The sequence below is a fragment of the Macaca mulatta genome, chromosome 8 (genome assembly GCF_049350105.2).
Source record: "Macaca mulatta isolate MMU2019108-1 chromosome 8, T2T-MMU8v2.0, whole genome shotgun sequence".
Classification (NCBI taxonomy): domain Eukaryota; kingdom Metazoa; phylum Chordata; class Mammalia; order Primates; family Cercopithecidae; genus Macaca; species Macaca mulatta.
Window position 1 is genome coordinate 120,825,271 of NC_133413.1, and position 20,020 is coordinate 120,845,290.

General features: G+C 35.7%; 1 pseudogene; it reads left to right on the plus strand.

Annotated features, from left to right (window-relative positions):
• Positions 1–881: 881 nt before the first annotated feature.
• Positions 882–13,278, plus strand: LOC700434 (ataxin-3-like; annotated as a pseudogene).
• Positions 13,279–20,020: the final 6,742 nt, after the last annotated feature.

The following is a 20,020-nucleotide window of genomic DNA, read 5'->3' on the forward strand; positions in this document are numbered from 1 at the left end:
CTGCGTGTATTCTGAAAAAAGGTGAATGCAATAAAGAAACTGTAACAGCGTGTGGCTTACCCAGAGTGAGACATAGTCAGAAATGTTTGTTTTTTATAAAAATTAAATCAGATAATCAGAAACCCATATGTATGTACTCCATAGATTATTAATATGAATTATTCTAATCATTTACATATTCATGTTAAAATACTTTGTATTGATTACTGCATTACTCAACTTCTGTTAAGTAATTTAAATGATCATCTCCAAAAATCAGACACATACAGCATTAGGCATTTATTTCTTGCTCTTGGGTCTCCCTGTTGGCTTGGGCAGTTTGGCCACATTTCAGCTCCATATGTAGCTGCCAAGAGCATCTTCTTATCAAAGATGTGAAGAGGCCACAGAGGATTCATCCTCTCCCTAAATGTTGTAGATAGGTAGGTGGATAGATGGATGGATGGATAGATAGATAGATAGATAGATAGATAGATAGATAGATAGATAGATAGGTAATAGATAGATAGAGATTATGGATAAGTAATATATAGTGGTTCCATGTAACTTGTGGCGTGAGGTCTAAAATTAAATATGTGCTGCATTGACATTTGGTAAAATGAGGAGGGGCCCCAAATGACCTAATTGGCAAGATTCCTGCCTGCTCTACTCTTGCAGATAAGGACACCTAGCCAAAGAAACCTCCTTATCTCAGAGAACAGGTACATTTTCTGCTTATCTCTGACTGGTGGGTTTCAGTTTCCTGTCGGCATTCAGAATTATGCAAACAACACAAGGACTTCCCCACAAGGAAATCAAAAGTCACTCTACTCTAGATTCTACAAAGCCTGCATCCCACAGTACCTGGTTGGTCATTCCATTCCCAAGTGCAACTGCCAAATATGGTATGGGTTGTCCTCCTCCACTGGACTGTGAGTGTAAGTGACTAATGAAGTGCTGTCCATTTCATCTGTCCAGTGTTAAGAGTCATGTGTTCAACCATCTTCATAATCCTAAGGCAGTAATTCCTCCTGTATTAATGGGGTTAATAGGACACAATAAAAATATAACATGAAAAATAGATTGGTAAAAGCATGAATTGAAATACTTAGGCATTGAGGGCCTTTTCTAGATTTTATTCTGACAGTGCACATGTTGCAGCATATTCATAAACAATATTAACATGAGGCAAGTAACAGAGAGAAACAGATCTGAAGGTTTGTAATTTCAGTTATTGCATTTTAAAATAATAGTATACCTCAACATTTCTTCTCATCATTCCCCCTTAAATTCTCCCACCTGCCCTAGTTCTCTTACCTAGGGAATAAGTCCATACTTTTTCTTGTAATAAAATTATTAAAAGCTGATAATATTTCTAAAGTGTACTTAAATAATGATTTGGAGCCAGTTTATTCAAAAATCACATTTTTACTAACTTAACCATAGATTTGGAAAGCATGCAATTTTTTACCATTTGGCAAAAAAATCTGTCTTCATTAATTTTGACATTAATAATGAGTTTTTATGAGTTGTAAGCTAGAAAAATTATGAACCATTTGAGGCTCTATTGTATATATATATATTTTTTTAACCTAGTAACTCAAATAGTATTTAATGTGTTATAATGCACATAGAATTTATCTAGAGCTGGTATAAACAGCAAGGTACAAATATGATTTATCATGTTTCCATATCATTTTAAATATTTTTTGGCTATCATGAATATTTATAAATAAGTGAAAAGATTATTATTATTTGCAACTCTGTACAAGTTTCACTGTTGAAAAGCTGAGACTGTATAAACCTGTCTAAAAGCTGTACTATTCCAAAATCTTGTAGATGCAGTTATTTTATTTTAAAAAGTACATATATTGAGTTATCCTGAACTTCAGACTTCTTTATCAGTATTATCATCTAGAATTCTATTAGTGTTTCCATTTTGGTCTAAAGCATCATTATCTCTTCCCAGTATTGTTTCAATAGCCTCCTAAACTGATCTCACTACATCTCCTCTATACTCCCTAGAAACTTTTCTTCATCCTGCTTCTATATTAATTTCCTTTTCAATGTGCACTCTTTTGTGGCACTCTTCTAATCAAAATTATCCAATAATTTCCTATCTCAGAGAGAAAAGCAAAATATAAATGGTTTTCAAATTTGGCTCTACATTCAGTCACCAGGGCTTTTTAAATTTGTTATGACTAAACCTTAGCCCAGATCAACTGAATCAGAATTTGTGGAGTTGCTAACCAAGCAATGGTACTTTTGTAGTGATCTTAATGGGCAACTGGGGCTGATAACCACTGACAATTTTGTTCTAGCTCCTACTTCTCTATAACTTTATCTAGCACATTCTTTCTTGCTAACTCTACTGCAGTCACATGGCCTGGTGGGTTGTCCTCAAACTGCTACTGCCATTAGATAAAGAAGGATCTCCTTTTCTGAGCTGGGTATTTTAAATGGTTCTAGTCGGCCTTCCTATAGCAATACTCTTCCCCTAAATGGGAGTCTGTGGAGACAGAGAATGTACCAATGCACATACCCATTCTAGTATATGCTACAAACACCTGGAATCCCATAATTCCCTATGAAAAAGATTCTAATCCTACCTCCAGGGCCTTCACAAGTCTCTTCCCTGGACCATATTCACAAGTGTGGTGGCCCGAAGAGTGGCCAAAGGCTGTGTTCATTCGGAAGTAAATAAGAGTTTGGATATGGAAGATAAATTCCCACAAACACATGTGACCCTTTGTGGTGTGATACAAAAGCCCAGGGTGGAAAAAGAAAGGAGGTGAATATCAGTCTGCTGTCCCACTTTGAGGGCTTGCCCTTCCCACAATGGTATATGCTCCTGTGTGGAATTTCAGAGTCCCAAATGCCAGGTCATTATAAAGGTTTAATTGTCAAATACAGATTATAGTGATTTGTTAACTTGATTTATCGTTTTAAAATATTTAAATATATGGTTTATAAACCTCCATTTGTACTTTGGTCCATGACTCTACAAATGTTAAGAATGGGCGATCTCGAACACGTGAAGCATGATCTTGTATTGAGGACTTTGCGCTTTTGTTCCCTCTGCTGGGAAGTCTACCTCCCAGAGTTCTTCATGGCATTGTATCCCACTTTAAATCTCTGTTTAAATATTATTTTGTCTATGAGGTCTTTTCTAACACTCTTGTTTTGAATGATAATTATCCTCCTCTCCAAATTCTAACATGTTCCATTCTCTAAAGTTTGCAGTATAGTTCTCCAAAAGCTTATCATTGTTGTGTCCTCTGGTGAAAGTATTATCCCATGGAAACAAACACCTGTGTTTTGCAGAGCCTCAAATTCTAGGAATTTGAGAAAGAAAAGCAAAATGTCACGAGTGAATACAAGAGGTAATAGAAATAGAGGTAATAGGAATGACTCTCATTTTCACCCTTTGATTTCTAGACAGTGAATTTTGAATAGGAGAAGAACATAAAAACTATATAGTGGTTTCTGATATGAAGCATATACCATATTATGAAGGACATTATTTCAGTCTGCAAGGTGTTTGCTGCCCAGCTGGTACCATAACTGGGTAGTCAGAAACAGCTAACCCATCATGCTCTCAGGCTACCTGCTTCAGTGTAGTGAGGGAAATGGTAAGACTAGTTATGTCAACAAGTATGAGCTCATTGCCTAACTTTGTTTGTTACAAAATAAGTTCCCTGTTTAAAAGGAATGATGTGAAGAATACTCAGGAGGTCATTAAAGTATTTGATAAGTCCATAGATGATGAGTTTAACTAAAGCATTTTGGATAAGGAAGTTAAATTAATACCAGAGTATCTCTTCTAGAGACAACAAAGCACTGCCCTTTTCACAATGAAAGCTGTTGAACGTAATCAGCATGCCAGTATCCCCCTGGGGAATGGCACAGTATTAGAGCTTGTTATTGATCTCTGCTGTTGGCATGTTGGTCACTCACCCATAGTTAGCCAGATCAAGCTGGCTGTCAAAGCCCCATATTACTGAGCACAGCATAACATCCATCCCTGCTGATATAACCACTAAGTTCCTATGCCCACTGGGCTACAACAGAGATATCTGGGTAGATAGACTGATTTGCATCCACAGAACAGTTCCACTTGTCCACATGGGTTTGAAGATTGCCATCTGCTGAAATGGTTTTTGGTTTTCCTTCATATGGAACACAAATATCATTAGATTTTGTGCCCATTCAGAGGAAGCTTATCTACATAATTCTTCCCAGAATTCCTTATCACCAGTTTCCCAATTGTGTTCCTTCCATGTCCCTGACCATCCAACCAGATAATTTGCCACTTGTCATGAATGACTTCAGATCATTACATCTGGCATTTCTTCTTCTTGGTAAAATGAACAATCAGGTGTACTGCTCAAAATTCTGCCAACTGGAAAGATTTTCCTTTATCATTATTTTAAAAATGATTTTCCAGTATGAAGCTAAAACTTTGTAGTGCTCCATATTCAGGTAGTATCAACATATTATGTAGAATCATTTATAAATGGGCTAGAGTATTGTTTTTGGTCTAATGGACATAAGAAACCATAACAAGTATTGAAAGTGAGGAAGCAATTTAACAGGCATATGAACAATGGACATGTGGACCACTTTCTAAGATGCCTTATTGGAGCCTGCAGGACTTACTTGAACTCAATCTCATATATAACAATTTTGCTTGATGATGAAGTGCTGCTGTGCTCACCTAATTTTATGGTTCGGTCAGTCAGACAACATCCTTTTCATGATGTTCACATTATAAATTTGTTGCTAATTGTCAAGCATTCAGTCTCTACTCAGGCTCTGTAACATGCCCAGATCTTTTTCTTAAAATAAGAATAGTTATCCTTAGAGAGTGGCGTAATTTTGTTAAAATCTTTAGAGTTGCATTATGATTATCCGCACATGCCTGCCCAGTGCTCTGTACAGCATACCTGGTTGTCATAGATATGTCAAGAAAAATTGGATCTGCTGAGTCATATGGTCCAAGTGGCAGAGCAGTTTGCAAGCAACCTAGACCTGCTAAAGAGCCTTTTCTTGACTTGAGCCACACTCCAAACTAGTAGCTTCTCGGGTTACTTGATAAAAGTTTTGGATTAGCAAGCCAAAGTGAGATATTTGTCACTTAGTAAATCTAAAAATCTCAATAAACATCATGCCTCTCTCTTAATTTAAGGACGGGACAGATGTGGCAACTTGTCTTCAATTTAGAAATTGTATCTTACATTGTCCCAGGCTGCTAAATCACTACAAAGCATGATGAAAAACAACAACAACAACAACAACAAAAACTAACTAAACTAAAAATCCATGTAGTTGGCCTGTAATCAATAAGAATAAATGAAATTCGAGCTTGCGTTTTTGTCTTACTGCTTTGAAGCCTCCAACTTTGATAATGTTCATGACCTACAATACAGTTGATGCACTTTACTATGGAATTTCAAAAGCACTTGGCCAAGTACTTGAAAATGCTGAAGACAGAGACTCAGTGGGACCTGCAGGTGCTGCAGATCCAACTACTTCCTCATGCCAACAAGATAATCTGGCAGACTTGTACAATGTGAGCTATCTGAAACCATACCTAACTTTACATCAAATTTCGGAGTTTAAACATGGGCTGCTGCTGCTTCACTTCCACCTTCTAAATCATGCACAAATTTATTTTGTGGCCAACACTGCACTAGAACCTTAAAGGAAAGGGAATTTCAAATTATGTAATTCTAGTTTAGCTAAATTGATACAAGACAACATCACATTAATTATTTCCATGTTAATTTCCTCTTCCTTTAATAGCCAGAATCTACATAATTATTTTGAAGTCATACTCATGTTTCAAAATTTAACAAGATGTACTATGTCTTTTGCAACTGTAACTCAATTATTGACACCAATCTCTTCTTTCAAGGCAGTTAAGTGATGGTTCACTAGACTTGTAAGTGCACCCAAGGTAACTAAAAGAAAAATTCATACCTGTAAAAATCAGATTGAATTATTAAATATTTATAAATTCTGACAAAATATTCAGGAAATATTTTATAATTTATCAAAATACATTGCTTTACACATTTCTTAGTGCATGAACCTCTTAAAAATGAATATATAGTCTATGTCATTTTATCAGTTTACGGAATCTATTTCTACATTCTTTCAACACGTCTATTAATTGACTACCAGATTACTGGAACATGGTGCAGAGTTTATAATAGTAATCAAGGTAAGCAAGTCCCAATTGTAAAATAATTAGTATTCTGGAAGATAAAGGGGAGGGGGGAGAGGAAAACCAGGTAATAAAAAGTAAAAGTACTATACTAAACCTCAAGTAAAGTTTTATGAGGTAAAGAAAACAGAGTACTGTGGGAGAGAAATATAAGTCTATCTAAAGGAAGTTACTTCTGTTAGATAGAATTTGAACTGGAAAAGCAATGACAAGAAGGTGATCACTGTAGGGAAATCTAAGATAAGAGATCTAAGATAAGAGTGCTCCAGCAAGATACTAAGGAAGGGGAGCAAGCTTGGCATGTTGCAGGAGAAAAATAAAAATGAAAAACAATGGAGTGTCTGGAACATAATGAGAAAGGCATGAGTGTTGCTGGATGAAGTCAGAGAAATAGCTGGACTCAGAATATGTAGCATTTTATAGGCTATGGTAAATAATCAATATATGTTTTCTTTCACAGCCTTGAATTTTTGAAGTGTGTAGACCAAATATTTTGCAGAATACGCCTCTCATTGAGCTTATTTGATGTGTCCTCATGATTAGATTTAGGTTATGCATAGGCATACCAAGGAGGTAATATTGGGTCCTTAGTGAATCATGTCAAGAGTCATGATATCTCCAACTTGCTGTCAGATGGCTCCAAAAACAATCAGTGTAGTGGAGGAGGGAGAGGAGAAAGAAGGTTGGGAGGAGGAGAGAACAACAAGGAGTGATAAAACAAATGGATAGAAACATTTTAAAAATTACCATCTGTATACCCTTTGTTTAGGTATGAAAGTTCTTTGTTCTATTCTTCTAACTTTTATGTAATTTTGAAATTATATATAAAAATAAAAATTACCCAAAGTAATAAATAAATAAATAATATTGATTATCTAAATGTAATATGGAGACAAGTATTTTTAGTATAGGAATGGGATGATATAAATTACATTTTAAAAATACCTTCTCTTTTATGAACAGAACAGATCCTTTAAAAGTGGTCAAGTGTAGAGACAGGGAAATTAATCAGGAGACCATAATGATAGCCAATCCAAGAAGTAATGGTGACTTTAACTGGATTTTATTCCTAAGGATAGAAATAAGTGGCTATAAAATATGTTGGAAGTAGAAAAATAGGGCTTATTAATGAACTGAATTTAGAGTTATGTGAAGTAATAACCAATCAAGAACCTTCTTGGTTTCAATTATGAGCAAGTGTGTAAAATGTGTTGCCATTTACTGCGATTAAAAGCCTGAATTCGGAAAAGTTTTGACAAGGAGTTTAAGGGTATGGAAATTATGAGCTATGTTTTGAAAATGTAAAATGTGACATTAGTATATAATATCCAAGTAAAGATATGGATAATTTGAACAATATAAGTATTTTGTGAGTCCAAAAGAGTCAAATGTCATCAATTTCATATGATTCCATCACCTAATATTATGTGGCTGTGGATATGAATCTGCAGTTCAGAGAAAAGCTCAGATTTAGACAGAGATTTGAGAAGCATTGGAATATTGATGTTATTTAAAGCTGTAAAACTGGATGTGGTCACATAGGAAAAAATGTAAACAAAAAATAACTTTATAGGTGAGCTAACAACAAGATATTTATAAATAAAAATTGAGGCTGAGCACAGTGGCTCCTACTTGTGACTTCCCAAAATTTGGGGAAGCCAGGGTAGGAGGATTGCTTGAAGTCAGGAGTTCAAGACAAGCTTTGGCAACATAGGGAGACCCCTGTCTCTATAAAAAAGAAAAACAAACAAAAAAATGAGTCAGGTAGTCCTAGCTTGTAGGTAGGCTGAGGTGGGAGGATTGCTGGAGTCCAGGAGTTGAAGGCTACAGTGAGCTATGATTGTTCCACTGCACTTCAGCCTGGGTGATAGAGCGAGACACTATCTTAAGAAGAAAAGAATAGATTAAGAAAACAAGTATAACAAGAAATTTCAGAAAAAGCAGATGAAGTGATTAAAATTATTTGTATTTTCTTCAACAAAATATTAAAACTATTTTTCAGTTTGATCTTTTGGCATTGCTGTGTTTCATTCCCTGTCACATAAATAAATAAATAAATAAATACAATCTTCTGAGTCACTATGAGTCTATAAAGTTGACTCTTGATTTAATAAAGAATCTTAGCAAACCTTTTCAAATTTCACAACCCTAGGACTTACCTAACTGCAATATTCAATGTTTTATATGCTGCTCCAGCTTCTACCAACTGTACAATAAACTACTAACAGTTTAAAATAGACTAAAAAAGAAATACACAACCATAATACTTTCTTATGTTTTATTGTGCAATAAATTTGACATAAAGGTTCCAAACCCACATTTACTTGATACATGGTGCAATGTAAACTGATAATTTCCACTTTCTCTTCTCCTTCTCTTCTCTTTTCATCAACAGACTGTTGACTTGTTTATCTTATATTCAGGAGCCCCATCAAGGAGAAGTATATACTTGCTATATACATCAAAGCAGCATTTTTCATATTGCTACTACTTGGTAGCAAAACCAAAAATGTAACATGAAAATGAAAATAACTTAATAAATGATATAAAATTGCTCCTAGGATAAATCTGGAGGACCAGGCTGAAAAATTAAGCAAGAACAAGATAACTAACCAGTAGACAACAGGCTACTGAAACAGACTGGCTAGATGCTACTCTGAACATTAATGTTTGTGGAAACAGCCCTGTCATCACTCAGGAATGCCACTCTTGGAAATTTGATCATTTTAACTTAAATAACCTCAAACTTTTCTTGAATAACTTTCACTCTCCCTTAACATTCAATGCCTGAGAAAGAAATATGTGAATTCAAGCTCAACCCAAGTTTATATGTCTATGAGCTATTAGGGTATGAATGTAGGATGGGGCCCTGCCTGCTTCAAGTTCCACCATCACACTAGGGATTCCTTGACAATTCAAGGGATATTTACACGATGGATAATTAACAAGTAACAAATATCTACTATAACCAAAATTATACATACAATCTTCTTTTATTTAGAAAAAATTTATCCTATATGACATAATACAAATATTTCTTGTACAACTGAAACAAATTTCATTTTCAAGGGAAAATTGCCTAAAATTTCAGTAATTTTTGCATCCAATTCTGTTTGAATTCTGTAGAAAATACTTACTGCTTTTCACAGGAGGAAATTTGTTATAATATAAATATAAGTGCAAACACTAGCAAAGATTTAAAAATGGATACTCTAGTTTATAACATATAATTTACAAATTACCTCCTCTATCACCCATTTCAAATTCTTCTGGTTTTGAGACAGCAATCTCAACCTGACAGGGTTCTCTACCTAATTCTATGATCCAAACTTATGTTAATAAATATCTGTGACTTTGGTGTTCCTGCCTGTACAGATTACAATAACATTTAGGCCTCTGTGCTGTTATGCTAGTGGGTGTAGTAGGGGGTCATCTGAATTCTATTCATATTCTTTCCTCCTTTATGTAATATTTATCTATTTGGATCATGAGGATTGATCATGCCAGCCAATATAAATACCCTGTTTTGACTTTTGATTTAATCATGTGAAAAGCTACTTTGGCCAGAGATAATCTCATCTAAATCAACATGACTCATCTTGGAAGCATTCTTCAGAACCCAGACTTTCAAATGAGCAAAGCCACGAATCATGGGTGATAACAATAGACCTTTTTCCCAACTATGTATTTATCTGTGATTCAACTTCTGTGCTTTGTCTCCAACTGCATTCTGCTTATGGGAGGACATTTTTCAAAGATTGGTTGTTAGTTCAAAACACATTATATAGTCTTCAGGACAACATCATAACTATTCAAGTTTCAGGCTCATGCGTTGGGGAAGAGAGGGAGATATATTAAGTATTTGGAGCTCATCAAGGTGACTAGCATTATGTAGTCCCTCTGGTTGCTTTGGACAGCAGGTGGAACAGAGGCCCTAGAAATCACTGAGTGGTGACCAAAAGAAAATGCCATAGAATAATGTAAACTATGCTTATTTTTAAAATGGCTTTTGACTGATTTTTCACCTAGAGCCCTGATGGACTTATTAGAGGACACTTTTAGGAAATTTATTCTAGTTCTCAAATACTAAGTTATATGGACTTATCTTGATCATGTGTGGGGCCGCCTGCCTCTGAGGTAACCTCCATTGGTCTCCACCTCCTAGTATTGATTCCATTGTACAGTCCATTCCCACCTTCTACTAGGGTTGATCGATGTGGCCAATAGAATATGAGAGATTGATGGTATGTTGCTTCTGTGATTGAGTTATAAAATATATTGTGACCTCCATCTTGGTCCCTCTTTTTGTTTTTGTAATTTTGATAGTTATAGGAGTACAAGGGGTTTTGGGTGACATGAATGAATTGTATAGTGGTGAGGCCTGGAGTTTTAGAGTATCCATTACCTGAATAGAGTACCTTGTACCTAATAGATGAGTTTTCATCCTTCACCCACCTCAAACCCTCCCTCCTTCTGAGTCTCCAATTTCTATTATGCCTCTCTGCACGTCTTTGTGTATCCACAGCTTAGCTCTCACTTCTAAGTAAGAACATGCAGTATTGCATTTTCCATTTCTGAGTTACTTCACTTAGGATAATGGCCTTCAGTTCCATATTTAAAAAATTCATTATTGTATTCTTGTTTATGAGTATTTTTCCATGTTGTTAATATACCACATTTTCTTTATCCACTCATCGGTTGATAGCCATTTAAGTTGATTCCACATCTTTGCAATTGTGAAATCTGCTGCAATAAACCTATGCATGCAGGTGTCTTTTTAAAATAGTGACTGCTTTTCTTTTGGGTACAAAACCAAAACTAATAAATAGGACCTAATTAAACTGAAAAGATTCTGCACAGCAGAAGAAATATTTAATAAACAGTCTACAGAATTGGGAAAAAAAATGCAAACTTTACATCCAACAAAGATGTATATCTTTATACATCTAATATCTTTATACAAACTAATATCCAGAATCTACAAGGAAGTCAAACAAATCAGCCAGAAAAAAAGTCAAATAATCCCATTAAAAAGTAGGTAAATGACAACAACAGACATTTCTCAAAAGAAGATACAAAAATGGCCAACAAATATTTTTAAAATGCTCAGTATCACTAATCATAAGGGAAATAAAAATTAAAACCTCAATGAGATACAACCTTACTCCAGTATGGGTATTGGGCATTATTAAAAAATCAAAAATAATAGATGTTGGTGTAGCTGTAGTGAAAAGGGAATGTTTATACACTGTTGGTGGGTATGTGAATTAGTATCTCACTTTTTTAAGTGACTTATCAGGGAGAAGTCAGCTGCAAGGGAGCACAGCTTTATGTTGAGACTCATGTGATAATCAACCGAGACTTTCTGCCACTGACCATACAAGTGAGCTACCTTGGAAGCAGGTCCGTCAGTCTCTGTCAACTTTCAGATGACTGAACTTTGACTGACAGCTTTACTAAAATCTTATAAAAGATCCTCAATCAGGATCAGCTATATAAACCACTACTGAATTTCTGATCTTAAAAACTATGTGAGATAATAAATGCTTGTTGTTTTAAGCTGCTATTAATAATGTTTAGAGCAATTTTCACAGTAATAGAAAATTAAGTCTGTTAGGAGGGTTATCTTAAAAACATTAAAGAGCTATATTAATAACCATTACTAGAAGCCCATAGTCCTTATGATTTTGGACTATTGTCATAGAATCCTTTGGATGTCAGTTTAATATGATATAATTTTTGTACTACTCAATGAAGATAATTAAATATCAAGCCCATTAACCAAAGAAAGTGGGATACATTTTTTTTCAACAGAAATTTTGGTATGCCACAGCAAGAAAAAACATTAAAGCATAATTAAGATATCTTAGTGTAAACAGATGTTTTAGAAAACACACAGTAGGAAAATGAAAACACAGTGAAACAATTTTTGAAATTAAGATAATTGGTTAAAAATGGAGCTTCTTTGACAAATAAACAAGTAGTCAATCTTTCATGAGAAACAAGAAGGCTCGCTTTGTACTCAACATTGCTGGCATGATTTATTATAAGGAGAATATCTTAGCCCTGTGGAATTATCTTCAATTGTACATCAGCTAGATGCAGAACAGAGGATGAGAATGGCAGAAGGAAGAGTTTCTAGAGAAGAAACTAGAAACGCATTTTTACAGTAGCCTTCTGGAAATAGAAGTGACAGGTTTTTTTTGCTTTTGTTTTTGTTTTTTCTCTATTCAGATTATAAGCAATGCCTTGCAAATTTGGAGTTTAGACCTAATCTTGTTCAATAGTCCGGAGTATCAAAGGCTCAGGATCAACTTTCTAAATGTAAGATAATTTACATGCAATTACAAAGAATACTTGTTTACAGTTAGAAAGTTAGGAGAACAATGTTTAATTCGAATACTTTCTTGAGGGTTTCAGACTTAACATCAGATAACTACCTTGCACTTTTCTCAGCTCAATTACAACAGGAATGTTATTCTATATTTCTTGTTAAGGACGACCTGCCAGACTATGAGGCCAACCAACTCCTGCAGATGATTAGGCTCCAATAAATGCATCGACCAAAACTTATTACAGAAGACTTAGATAAAGTAACAGCAAAGGTTCCATGAAACAGATCTGGAATGAGTCTTAGAGACAAATGAATGGTCAGAAATGTTAGATGAGGAGGAGGAATTGCAGAGGGCTCCGGGACTAAGTCGCCTAGTAATTGACCTGGAAGGTGAAGAAGCACATCTCTGCAGAGCTATTCAGCTAAGTATGCAAGGCAATTCCACAAATTTATCTCAAGATGTTCCATAGACCTCAGGGACAAATCTCACTTCGAAAGAACTTTGGAGGAGAAGAGAAACCTATTTGAAAAGCAGCAGCAGCAGCAGCAGCACCAGGTAGATTCACCAGGACAAATTGCATATCCATGTGAAAGACTGACCACAAGTTCAGGAGCATTTGAGAGTGATCTAGGTGACATGACTGAATAAGCCATGTTTCAGGCAGCTGTGATCATGTCTTTAGAAACCGTTGGAAGTAATTTGAAAACAGAAGGAAAAAATATCATTCAAAAATAATTTAGGCTGGGTGTGGTGGCTCACATCTGTAATCCCAACATTTTGGGAGGCCAAGGTGGGAGGATCACTTGAGGCCAGGAGTTTGAGACTAGCCTGGCCAACATGGTGAAACCACATATCTACTAAAAATACAAAAAAAAAAAAAAAGCCAGTTGTGGTGGTGCACATGTAGTAATAGCTATTCGGGAGGCTGAGGTATGAGAATTTCTTGAACCCTGGGGCAGAAGTTGCAGTGAGCCGAGATCATGCCTCTGCACTCCACTCTGGGTGACAGAGTGAGACTCTGTCTCAAAAAAATAAAATACAGGTAAATAAATAATTTAAATACTCCTATTTTTCCAATATTATCCCGTGTGATTACAGCATAGGATTCCAACATTATACTGTAGGATAACAGCACAGCTCCATTTTGGTAATGTGTTAAATACATGAGGAAATAAGACTTTCAGATGACTTGCAAACAAAATGATGAGAAAGCAGGAAAATGCATCAGTTGTGGGACTAAATAATGATATTTCAAATATTAGCCAAACAGGCATTCAGCAATTAAAGAAATTTAAAATATATATATTTTTAAATTGATCTTCTTTTCCTCACCATGGTTAACTTAGGTACTTAACCAGGCCTTTCGTACTCTTACCTAAGTACTGGATTATAACAAGAAGATGGTATAATTCCAATATAATTTTTAAAAATTCTCTATGAGTTGTATTTTCTTCCAAAGTTAACATTTGTATTCATTGCATCATACTGAAATATGGTTTTCTGTATTTTTTTATTTTAATAATAAACACACCTCTATTGACACACACGCTTGTGAGTATGGCTCTATTTATCTATGGGATTTACCACCTGATGAAGTTTTGTAATTATGACAATTTAATTCAGTGCTTTTCTCTAATTAGGCCCACTGTAAAGACATTTTAAATTGAATTTAATTGTATTAATAACCTCTGATTGACACTGGACTACTATTATTTTAATAGTTGTCATCAACTGTCTTAAATACTTTTTGCAGAAATATATTTTTCCCAACACTGTGTGAAAGAAAACTCACCTGAAAGCAGGATAAATTCTAAAATGCCAACTGTTAAGTTTCTATTTTAAGGACATCTTAATAGTTATAAAGGACCACTTAGGAAAGATATAAATACGTCTCTCTTTTTTTCTCCACTTATACTATGCAAATTAGCCCTGAATACCTGAGGACCCCTGATTGAATTATGAAAAGTAGCTAAATCATTTACAGGCACGTATGCATGCGTGCAGGTGAATGCATGCGTGTGAGTGGTGATAATGACATAAGAACTGAGACACTGGAAAGTCTTTTGGAGGGGAATTTGTTGCACATTTTAGTGTGTATTTTAAAAACAAGGCAATAGATAAGAGAAAATATTTGTAAGTAGCAGATCTTCAGAATCCTTGACAAATCAAAAATATATAATATGAAAAATGCATCAACAATGGCATACATATCTTGTCATTGATTGAGAGAACATATCTGTTGGTTGGACACTGGAAATAATGGAGAGAAATAAAATGCTCTCAGTAATTTACAATGAACAGTAGAAGAGAGCATAATAAAATCCAGGTGCTTCCTCTTCCAAACTAGTCTTTGGCTAGACACAAAGACATGACAGTGGTTGGTGATTAGGTTAGAATGTATGCCTGGAAATGAAGACAATACCAATAAAACAAATATCTATTGCATTGTCATCATTCTACTTTCTGTGAAGGATAATATGGGGAAAACTAGAGAAAAAATGGTTCCTATGACAATATAATCATAGCAGTGTCTACCACCTGGCATTCAGAAATAATGGCTTCCTGCACCTACCTGCACCTACCATTTGCAAAGCTAATTCTGCATTCTTGTTAATGGAAATCCATACCTTGAGAGAAAATGATAGGTGTTGTAATTTATAATATTCTGCTTTACTCCAACAGCACAAGATCATTTCAGTTTCTGTTTACTCATCTGTCAAAGTTTTTACAGGAACACATATTTTTAGCCATAACACCTGCATCTAGAATCTCATATATGTTATGCAAAATATACTTAAGATTTTCGGTTTGTTGCACATGCACTCAAGATATGTTTCTTATGTTAAATAGCGATGACGACAGGTGTACCAAATCAGCCTGTTATGTTTGTGGAGCTCAAAACAAAATACTGCTGCATGTCTTTTGCATTTTAAAAACCTAGCAAATACCATACTTCAAGATGATTAAATCTGGAAATCTATTTTTAATTGTTCCTCTTCTCTCTTTTGCTTTCACCTCTGATGGAAGTCTTTCCTGCTGCCATTTCCATCTATACTATCCCCTGCAGGTTCATGAATGAGAATAATTTCTACCTAAAAACATGACTAAAAATGAAGGAAAAAGCCTTGTCTTGAGTTTTTCATAACTCTTGTTTGAATGACTAATAGTGGTTAGAATGCTGGAGTTATGTTAGGAGATTTAATGGTGTATTCAGTCACATTTAAATTTTTTCTTTTTTTAACATTTTATGTGAACATTTAAATGTTGGATCTTTCAGTTAGGGAAGCTACACAAACAGCTACACCAGGAGATCTCCAACACAGAATTTTCTACTTACCTGGTCTCTGTGTCTTGTGTTCCTGAGAAATCTGAATAATGTGTCTTTGGGGCAATAACTGAATATAATTTTCTGTATTTCTCTGTTCCAGCACCATGTTTATGTGGAGATGAGGCATATAGATTTTTCTCTCTGTATCTCTTTCTCTCTGCCTTTCTCTCTCTCTTAGATTTGTTTATAGTATATAGATATTATATAGCTATAAAGACTACATATATAGAGATAATATATATACACACACAGAAATATTTAACAAAATTTATAATAAAACTTTTATATTTCACCTTTTAGTTTTCCTTCACTCTTTTCCTTCATTTTTTTTGAGAGTTTTCTATATATTTTATTTCAAATGAATTTTAAGTATTATATATACTACATGGTATGTGTATGTGTGTGTGTATATATCTCTCTCTCATATATATGTGTGTATATATATGTATCATATATAATATGCACATTTTACTTATGATTGAAACAGGTGAGTTCCTTTATTTCCTTTGCAGGACATGTGACAGGGGATTGGCTTGCCTCTTTAGTTGCACTACAGCTCAAACCCCTAGGGGGAGCATGCAGATGGGCAGGTGCAGAGGCCCAGGTGAGTGCTATGGTCTCTTGGCCCCACGGTAGTGTCTAGGGGTGACTGCCTGCAGCCCCAGTGTTACAAAGCTCTTTCAGCTCTGCCGTCTGCAGACAGATTGAATGTTAATCAGGTCAATGGGCCCTCTGCCTTATCACAAGGGCAGAGAGCCAGTGTGACAGCCTTCTGTATCCTGAGTTCTTGCCCAGTGTCCCAGAAGAATCGGATCACAGGTGGCTTGAAGGATGAATGTCAGGTTTTATTGAGTGGCAGAGGTGGCTCTCAGTGAGGTGGATGGGGAGCTGGAAGGTGGAGGAGTGGGGGAGATCATTTTCTCCGGGAGATTATCCAAGGGGAGATTTTCCAAAAATGGCTGAACTCCTTTTGACGTTCGGGTACCTCTTTTCTCCTTCTCTGCCACGCCATCCTGCTGCTCCCTGCAATGCCATCCTGCTGCTCCCTGCCACTCCCTGCCACTCTCTTCCGCTGTCTGCTGCTCTCCACAGCTCCTCTTGATGTACAGTCATGTGGGTGTGTGTCCACTAAGGTCTCCGGTTTATATGGGCACAGGATGGGAGGCATGGTGTGCCAGAGTGGACTTGGAAAATGCAACATTTTGGCACAAAAACAGGAGTGCCTGTTCTCACTTAGGTCTGCAGGCACAAGTCTGAGAATGGAACCCTCACCAGCGACCCTGCCCTTCTCTACCCAGAACTTCTCTGCCACCTTCTGTATCACCATCATATATGTATTTATAGAATATATGATAAATACACGAATATATATTTATTATATTATATACATTTAGTATTTTTATATATATACACACACACACATATATTACACACACACACACACACACACACACACACACACTTGATCTGGACATTTCTAAAACCAGTTTTAGATTCTGACTATATTCAAACTTGATATTTTCTACAAGAGCCAAAAATTGAACAAGATTTTTTCATTCTCAGGGGTATTTTAAAATAACAACAAAAAGTTTTAATCAGAATTTGGTTGTTTTTTCTCAATTTGCCTTTGTCTTTTTAAGTGAGGAGAGTTGATTCATAATTTTTAAAAGATTGGGTTTCTTTTTGAAAGGTGTCTGTTCATATCCTTTGCCCACTCTTTAATGGCATTGTTTGTTTCTTTCCTGTAAATTTGCTTAAGTTCCTTGCAGATTCTGTATATTAGCCCTTTGTCAGATGGATAGATTGCAAAAATTTTCTCCCATTCTGTAGTTTTCTATTTACTCTGTTGATAATTTCATTTGTTGTGCAGAAGCTCTTTATTTTAATTAGATTCCATTTGTCATTTTTTGCTTTTGTTCGAATTGCTTTTGGTGATTTCATCATAAAGTCTTTGCCCATGCCTATGTTCTGAATGGTATTGCCTAGATTTTCTTCTGGGGTTTCAAAAGACATGCTTGTGGCCAATAAACATATGAATAATAGCTCATCACTGATCATTAGAGAAATGCAAATCAAAACCACAATGAGATACCATCTCACGCCTGTCAGAATGGTGATTATTAAAAAGCCAAGAAACAACAAATGCTGGTTAGGTTGCAGAGAAATAGGAATGCTTTTACACTCTTGGTGGGAATATAAATTAGTTCAACCACTGTGGAAGACACTGTGGTGATTCCCCAAAGATTAGAAACAGAAAAACCATTTGACCCAGCAATCCCATTACTGGGTATATACCCAAAGGAGTATAAATCATTCTATTGTAAAGATGCATGCACACGTATGTTCACTGCAGCACTATTCACAACAGCAAAGACATGGAATCAGCCCAAATGCCCATCGATGATAGACTGGGTAAAGAAAACGGGGCACATATACACCATGGAATACAATGCAGCCATAAAAAGGAACAAGATTATGTCCTTTGAAGGCACACGGGTAAAGCGGGAAGCCATTATCCTCAGCAAACTAATGCAGAAACAGAAAACCGAACACCACATGTTTTTACTTATAAATGGGAGCTGAACAAGGAGAATACATGGACACAGGGAGGGGCACAACACTTCCTGGGGCCTGTTGAGGGAGAGTGTGAGGAGAGCCTTAGGGAAAGGAACTAATGCATACTGGGCTTAATACCTAGGGGATGGGTTGATAGGTGCAGCAAACCACCATGGCACACGTTTACCTATGTAACAAATCTGCACATTCTGCACATGTACCCCAGAACTTAAAAAAAAATGTAAAATAATTATTAAAAGTAAAGAAAATCTGACCAACAATTCCATTTATTATTTATTTATTTATTTATTTATTTAGAGACAGAGTCTTGCTCTGTACCCTTGCTGGAGTGTAGTGGCACGATCCTGTCTCACTGAAACTTCCGCCTCCCAGGTTCAAGCCATTCCCCTACCTCAGCCTCCTGAGTAGCTGGGACTACAGTTGTGCACCACCACGCCCAGCTAATTTTTGTATTTTTATTAGAGATGGGGTTTCACCATGTTGGCCATCGTGGTCTCCATCTTTTGACCTCGTGATCCACCCATCTCAGCCTCCCAAAGTGCGGGGATTACGGGCATGAGCCACCGCGCCTGGCCAACAAATTTTTGTAAGGTTAAACGTATACAAATCGGATGGACAGTCATTCCATTCCTAGGAATTTACACACCGTGTCTGCACAATGATCTGTATGTGTATTCATGATACTTTATTTATAATAGCCCAAACCTGGAATGATAGAATTGTCCAATAACAAATGAATGTATAAACAAAATGGTATAGTCACACAAATAAAAAAATATATATCGGGTTTGAAGAAGTCTCTTCTCCAATGGAATGGCAGTAGAGACAATAAGAAAGGAAGAAAGAAAGCTAAGAGGTTGAAAGTGAAATGCTCTGTGTGTGTGTGTGTGTGTGTGTGTGTGTGTGTGTTTCCTTTCAGCAGATGTAACTCTATGCAGTATAAATATTTCCAGTAATATTTCTTTTTAATTATTTGTAAAATAGAAAGTGTTAATTCAGTTAGGTGTAGTTAGAGCCAAAACAGTTTTCTTTTTAATTTTTAAGCACTTGTAGAATTAACAAAACAAAACAAAACAAAAAAGGGGGTATGAGAAGATACATTGAATAGCAAACAAATTTGAATGTTGAGAAAAACAGGATTAAAAATGATCTTCACAGATTAGAATATAAATGAGCTTTTATACTTTGTGTTTCCGTATCTGGATAACTGGAAAAAAATAACACTAAGAAAGCAGGTGTTGCATTAAAAAAAGAAGTGAGGAAAAAAATCTAGAAGCATGAGATTTTCACTGATTTGAAGCATACACGAATGCCTGAATCAATTGGGATTGCAGCCAAATGAAATAGAACAAGGCAGCAGAAACAAATCATGCTGTGCTTCATGAAAGATATTAGCAGCTTCATAATTGTGCCTTGAAAAGCTTTTCTTTATTTCCGTCTAATTGCCATTAAATTCTTCATTTCACAGAGAAGTTAAGGCCAAAACTAAAGGAACATTTCAAAATTTATGTTTCTTATTTATCATTGACATAATAATTACACATATTTATGGAGTACAATGTGATGTTTCGG